Source organism: Mus pahari, chromosome 4 (genome assembly GCF_900095145.1).
Source record: "Mus pahari chromosome 4, PAHARI_EIJ_v1.1, whole genome shotgun sequence".
In the NCBI taxonomy this organism is placed as follows: domain Eukaryota; kingdom Metazoa; phylum Chordata; class Mammalia; order Rodentia; family Muridae; genus Mus; species Mus pahari.
The window spans coordinates 121,459,428-121,465,432 of record NC_034593.1 but is presented as its reverse complement, the minus strand read 5'-3'; the positions used below and the strand labels follow the sequence as shown (position 1 = coordinate 121,465,432).

At 45.2% G+C, this 6,005-nt stretch overlaps 1 long non-coding RNA gene across 2 annotated transcripts in view; it reads right to left on the bottom strand.

The window, feature by feature from the left end:
• LOC115063835 overlaps positions 1–4,303 on the bottom strand; it is a 14,937-nt gene extending 10,634 nt beyond the window's left edge. Inside the window, exons 1-2 of one of the 2 annotated variants that reach the window (XR_003843705.1) lie at positions 4,208–4,303; positions 2,931–3,048 (exon numbers count right to left, since the gene is read on the bottom strand). This is a non-coding gene — a long non-coding RNA (uncharacterized LOC115063835). The remainder of the gene's footprint in view (positions 1–2,930; positions 3,049–4,207) is intronic. The other variant, XR_003843706.1, reaches the window with a different exon arrangement.
• Between the last annotated feature and the right edge of the window lie 1,702 nt (positions 4,304–6,005).

The following is a 6,005-nucleotide window of genomic DNA, read 5'->3' as shown; positions in this document are numbered from 1 at the left end:
TGGGTGGGTAGGGGAACAGAGGTGGGGGGAGGGGTATGGGAATCTTTCGGGATAGCATTTGAAATGTAAATAAAGAAAATAATAATAATAATAAAAAAAAATAGAAGTGGGGTATACAGTGTTCACCTGGTGGAATGGCTAGTCTTATGCCAACTTGACACAGGCTAGAGTCTTTGGAGAGGAAGGGACCCCCAATTGGGAAAATGCCAGCATAACACTGGGTTATAGGTATGCCTGCAGAGCATTTTCTTAATTAGTAGTTTATGGGGGGCAGCCTAGCCTGTTATGGGTTGGGCCATCCCTGGGCTGGTGGTCCTAGGTTTCAGAAGAAATCAGGCTAAACAAGCCAGAGGAGCAAGCCAGCAATCAGCACCCCTCAGCATCAGCTCCTGCCTCCAGGTCCCTGCCCTGTTTGAGTTCCTGTCCTGAATTCCTTCAGTGATGGACTATGGATGTAGAAATGTAAGTCAAATAAACCTTTCCCTCCCCAGCCTGCTTTTGATGATGGTGTTTCATCATAGCACTAGTAACCCAAATTAAGGCACCTGGGAAACATGTGTCAACCTTCCCTGTCATCCTGAATGCAAACCTAACACAGATGACTCAAATGTCCACTCCAGTTATCTCAGTGTCACGGTATTAAGTTAATCCTCTCTATACTTCCCAGTGGGGGCACTCATGCTTCTTGCTACTGCCCCAGTGTTCCCGAAAGAAAGACACACACACAGAGCCTTATAGTTTAAATACCTTAAACAGCTCAATGACTGGGCCACTACCTAACTCCATATAGATAGCACACACTCCCCTCTGCTATTCCTGAGTTACCTTACGAAGTCTGTATTTTATCTTCGCTGCCCTGGACCCTGTTGGGCAGCCCTCCTGGGGCTGCTTTCCCCCTGCACCTACATGTCGGCTGTCTGTCCCTCCTGCATCTTTCCTGCATGATCTGTCTCCTTTGCCCTCATCATGGAGTAATGCCCTCATCTTTCTTCCTCTGTGCCTTCCCAGGAATCCTAAAATTCTTGCCTCTGTCTCCCTGCCTAGTCATTGGCCACTAGTAACTTTATTGACCAGTCAAAAACCAACTGGGGACAGGTTTCCTTTAGTCCTACCTGCAGGACACTGAAAACAGGTTTGGGGGAACATAATTAGCATGAGAACACAAGCTTCTACATCCCAATATGTATCCAATTGGGTATTAGCAAGATTGGTTTATTACATCAAACACTGTTGAACTAATGCACAATGCAGAATATTGACAAACACTGGAAAGGTTGAGGAGATGGGTAAGTTAGTAAAACACTTACTGTGCTGTCATGAGGACCTGAGTCTGCGTTTGTTCCTCAGAACCTACCATTTTAAAAAGTGAAGCATGGTTCTGGGCAGCTGTGGTAGCAGTGCTGAGAGTCAGACACACAGATCTCTGGGGCTCATGGGCCAAGCAGCCTAACGTACCTATCAAGTTCCAGGTTACTGTGAGACCTCATCTCCAAAAACACAGACAGAATAGTGGACGATGCCCAAGGAATGACAGCTGAGGTTGATCACCATTCTGTGCTGACACACACACATGTGCACACACACACACATACACACACACACACACACACACATACACACACACACACACACATAAAAAGGGCATACATGCATGTACACATGCACACACATAGACACACAAAGAGCATAGGAAAAATATCTCACAAAATGCTCAGTAACAAGGAAAGTTAAACATTAGTCTCGGTAGTCTTTAGCCACTGTGGTCACGGAAGCAGTGCAAATTTCCAAGTGGCTCTTGACTTCAGCAAAGAGATCCGACCAAGAAAAGGGATACTGAAGACTGTTAGGGAAAGAGACCAAGATGCCAAAATGGCTGTTAAAAAAATCATGCAGTTTGGGGGACCCAATATAATGAATGACGACTAATTCCCACAAATATCTGCTATTCCACATAGCTGTGTGTATACACAGAGAACCCTTGACACTGGTAAAAATATTATGAAAATATAGCTGCTGCTGCTGCTGCTGCTGCTGATGATGATTAAGCTGAACGGTACAGGTTCCCTGTTCCTGCTCCTGTTTCCTGCACAGAGACATCACAAAGAAACACTCAAGTCACTGCCCTGTTTCCTTCAATGATATCATCCTTGATCCTCATCCCAAATCAGCACAGAGGTGACTGTTATAATCACAAAACAATACCACAGGACTCTGGGAAATGTGCAATACTTCCTTGTGCATTATTAAATCTCACAAGAGCCCCGTGAGAAAAGCAAACTAGCAGAGCAGAAATCCTAACATTAAAACAGAAGGATGCCAGCCAAGCTATGGTGGTGCATACTTTTGATCCCAGCACTCAGGAGACAGAGGCAGGTAGACCCTCTAGTTCTGAGTTCTAGGCCAGCATGATCTACAGAGCAAGATCCAGGACAACCAGAGATATACAGGGATATTCCCCCTGACTCCCCTCAAAAGAATGACAAAGAAAGAGAAGAGAAAACGAATGCTGCCTTGGGGTACCTGCAATGGGCAGCAGGTCTGGGGCCACATCACCCCATACATGCCCAATCTAATCTGTAATAGGGTACCAGCAGAATTCCTAATAATTCCCAACGTCTTCTATGCAATATTTTAAGGGTTAAATCCACAGAGTCACTTAGACACCTCAATAAGGATAGCTTTGCAGAGTGATGAGATTAGCTCTAAATATTCAATTAAACTAAATCTGAAGCTGGGGAAGCTTTAGAAAAATAAAAATGGCCTAGGAAAGCACAAAGCAGTAGTGAGGGAAGGCAGAGAGCTACAGGCACAGACTCCTCCAGAAAGCCAGAGTAGCTAAGGACTAAGCTTTCATTAAAAGCAGGGTGTGTGAAGGAGTTCACTTTAGAACAACTCCCAACACCAGCTTGGAGAAGGGAAACCCCTCCCACCTCGTCCTCACTTCAACTCCCAAGATTCGCAGCCTCAGCCTTGAGTCACACAGCAATCGCCTTCAATCTTCAGCAATCCCTTCAGCTTCAGCAGGGAAACTGCGGGGCTCCTGCCTGCCTGTAATGAAGGAGAAAATCAGTGCAACAATGTGTCCGGATGCCCGGGAGCTGGCAGCCAGCAAAAACACTAGTGCTGCATTTGGCTGATTTCCCTTTCCAGGGCTATTTACAGTAAAGAAAATTGGCCTTTGCAGATGAAGAGAAATTCAAGGTTGTCATCCTTTCCTTAAAGGCGATCTCTTTGTTTCCATTTGAATGTGTCCCTAGAAGTTTCCTGTGAGTGCGTGTAAGCAAGCTTTGTGCTGATTTTAATCACCTTCTCCTTCTGTTTCCAGGCTCTAGACACTCTGGCCCTCACACACTTCAGAGTAGTACCCCAAGTTCCACCCTGTCTTGTTTTCTGGAAGGGAGCAGGGAGAAAAATAAAAACAGATTCCAGACTGAAAGCAGCTAAGACTCCTGTGATAGGACTAAAGAGCTAGTTCCCACGAAGAATTAGTCAACTGAACTAGCTGGAGATAGGGAAAAAAGTCTTAGAGGTGACTAATTTGAAAACTTAGCACTTGAATACACACCCAGATTTTAAAAACCTCTTTTATTAGCCCTCAGTCACATACAGATTTTGCTTCTCAGTGAGTGCCCTATTTCTGCTGCAGCTTCCTGTGTTGTTTGTTAACTCACTGTGGTGACTGGTGTAGTAGTACCCATAGCCCACACTGTAATCCTAGCACTTAGAAGGCTAACTCAAGTTTCAAGCCAATCTGGGACACACTGGAGTACCTTGCCATCTACTCACTCACTCACACAGAGGAGGAAAGGGAGAGAGAAAAAACAAAACCCCACCATGTCTGGCCTCTGATCACCCCACTGAAAGTTGCAAACAAGGGGGTATGTATGCACATGCAGTGTGTGCTTCTTGGTATTTGTTTATTTTTCTGAATTTCTAATTTAATGATACAGAAGACCCTCCCTTGAGAATTTCCCTCTTCACCATGCTTTCTGCACTTTCTCTCTGTCTCAGACCTTTGGTCTTTAGTTTTTTGACTTCCCTTCTCCCATCTTCTTAAAAAGTGGAAGTCAATCCGATTTCAGATCTGGGAGCCTCACTAAAACTTAAGCTCCATCACAGCCTAGAGTAATGAAGGTGGATGAGCTGGGATGCCTGGGCAGTGTGGGTAAGGACAGGAAAACTGATGGGAGTGAGAGAGAAAACTTACCTGTGTTTTCAGAGGGTGCTTAAAAACTGTGTTTTGGGGCTGGAGAGATGGCTCAACAGTTAAGAGCTCTGACTGCTCTTCCAGAGTTCCAGAGGTCCTGAGTTCAAATCCCAGCAACCACATGGTGGTTTACAACCATCTATAATGGGATCCAGTGCCCTCTTCTGAAGACAAGGACAGTGTATTTACTTAAAATAAATCTTAAAAAATAAAAAAGCAACAACAACTATATTTTCAGAACATAATGCTTCTACAAAAACAAAAAAGAATCAACTTTTAACCTTGCATAGTGGCACTTGTCTGCAGTTCTACCACTCAAAAGGCGAAGACAAGAGAACAGTCACGGGTTCAAGACCATCCTTGACTGCATAGCAGGACCCTGACTCAAAAAAAAAAAAAAAAAAAAAAAAAAGAAAGAAAGAAAAAGAAAAAGAAAAAAAAGAAAATAAATAAATAAGTAAACAAACAAAGAAAGAAATCTGGTGCCCGCCATCTCTCTTCTGAACCCCAGCAGAGGCAGCTGAGCACTCCAGAGAACTCTCCACACCACATGTCCTTGGGATCACAGTGAGTGGAACACAACTCCAGAGAATCCAGCAGGGGTTTGTACCAGTAGGAACAAGGACAAAGGAACACTGCCTGCCCAAAGGCGGGGTGCCGGTCCAGTCGGGGCCACTCCCGCCATCTCTCTTCTGAACCCCAGGGAAGGCAGCTGAGCGCCCAAGAGGACTCTCCATACCACAGATCCTCGGGATCACAGGTGAGTGGAACACAATCAATTCCAGAGAATCCAGAAGGGGCTTGTGCCACCAGGAACAGGAACAAAGGAAGACTGCCCGCCCAGAGGCCGGGTTCCGGTTGCTGCCACCCCTGCCATCTCTCTTCTGAACCCCAGCAGAGACAGCTGAGCACTCAGGAGGACTCTCCACACCACAGGTCCTTGAGAGCACGGGTCCTCTGGATCACGCAGGGAGAGTCGGCCTACAGGGAGGGCTCTGACCCCAGGACTCAGAAGGAGGATCAGAGCTCCAGACTTCTGGACACCTGCCTTGCAAGAGGAGAGTTTGCCTGCAGAGAGTGCTCTGACCAAGGGGACACAGGGGAGAGTTAGATTCCTAGGAGCTCTGACAGGGGCTAGCAGAATCACAGGAGGATCAAACTCCAGCCAGACACAGCTTGAACATTAACACCAGAGATTTCCAGATGGCAAAAGGCAAACATAAGAATCTTACTAACAGAAACCAAAAACACGGGGCACCAACAGAACCTAGTATGCCCACCACGGCGAGTCCTGGATACCCCAACACACCCGAAAAGCAAGATATGGATTTAAAATAATATCTCATGATGGTGGTAGAAGATTTGAAGAAGGACATTAGTAACTCACTCAAAGAAAGGCAGGAGAACAATGCTAAACAAGTAGAAGCCCTTAAAGAGGAAACACAAAAATCCCTCAAGGAATTACAGGAGACCACTGCTAAACAAGAGGAAGTCCTTAAAGAACTACAGGCAAACATTACTAAACAGGTAGAAGAAACACAAAAATCCCTTAAAGAATTACAGGAAAACACTGCTAAANAGCTAGAAGAAACACAAAAATCCCTTAAAGAATTACAGGAAAACACAACCAAACAGGGGATGGAATTGAACAAAACCATTAAGGATCTGCAAAAGGAAGTAGAAACAATTAAGAAAACCCAAAGGGAGACAACTGTGGACGTAGAAACCATAGGAAAGAAATCAGGAACCATAGATGTGAGCATCAGCAACAGAATACAAGAGATGGAAGAGAGAATCT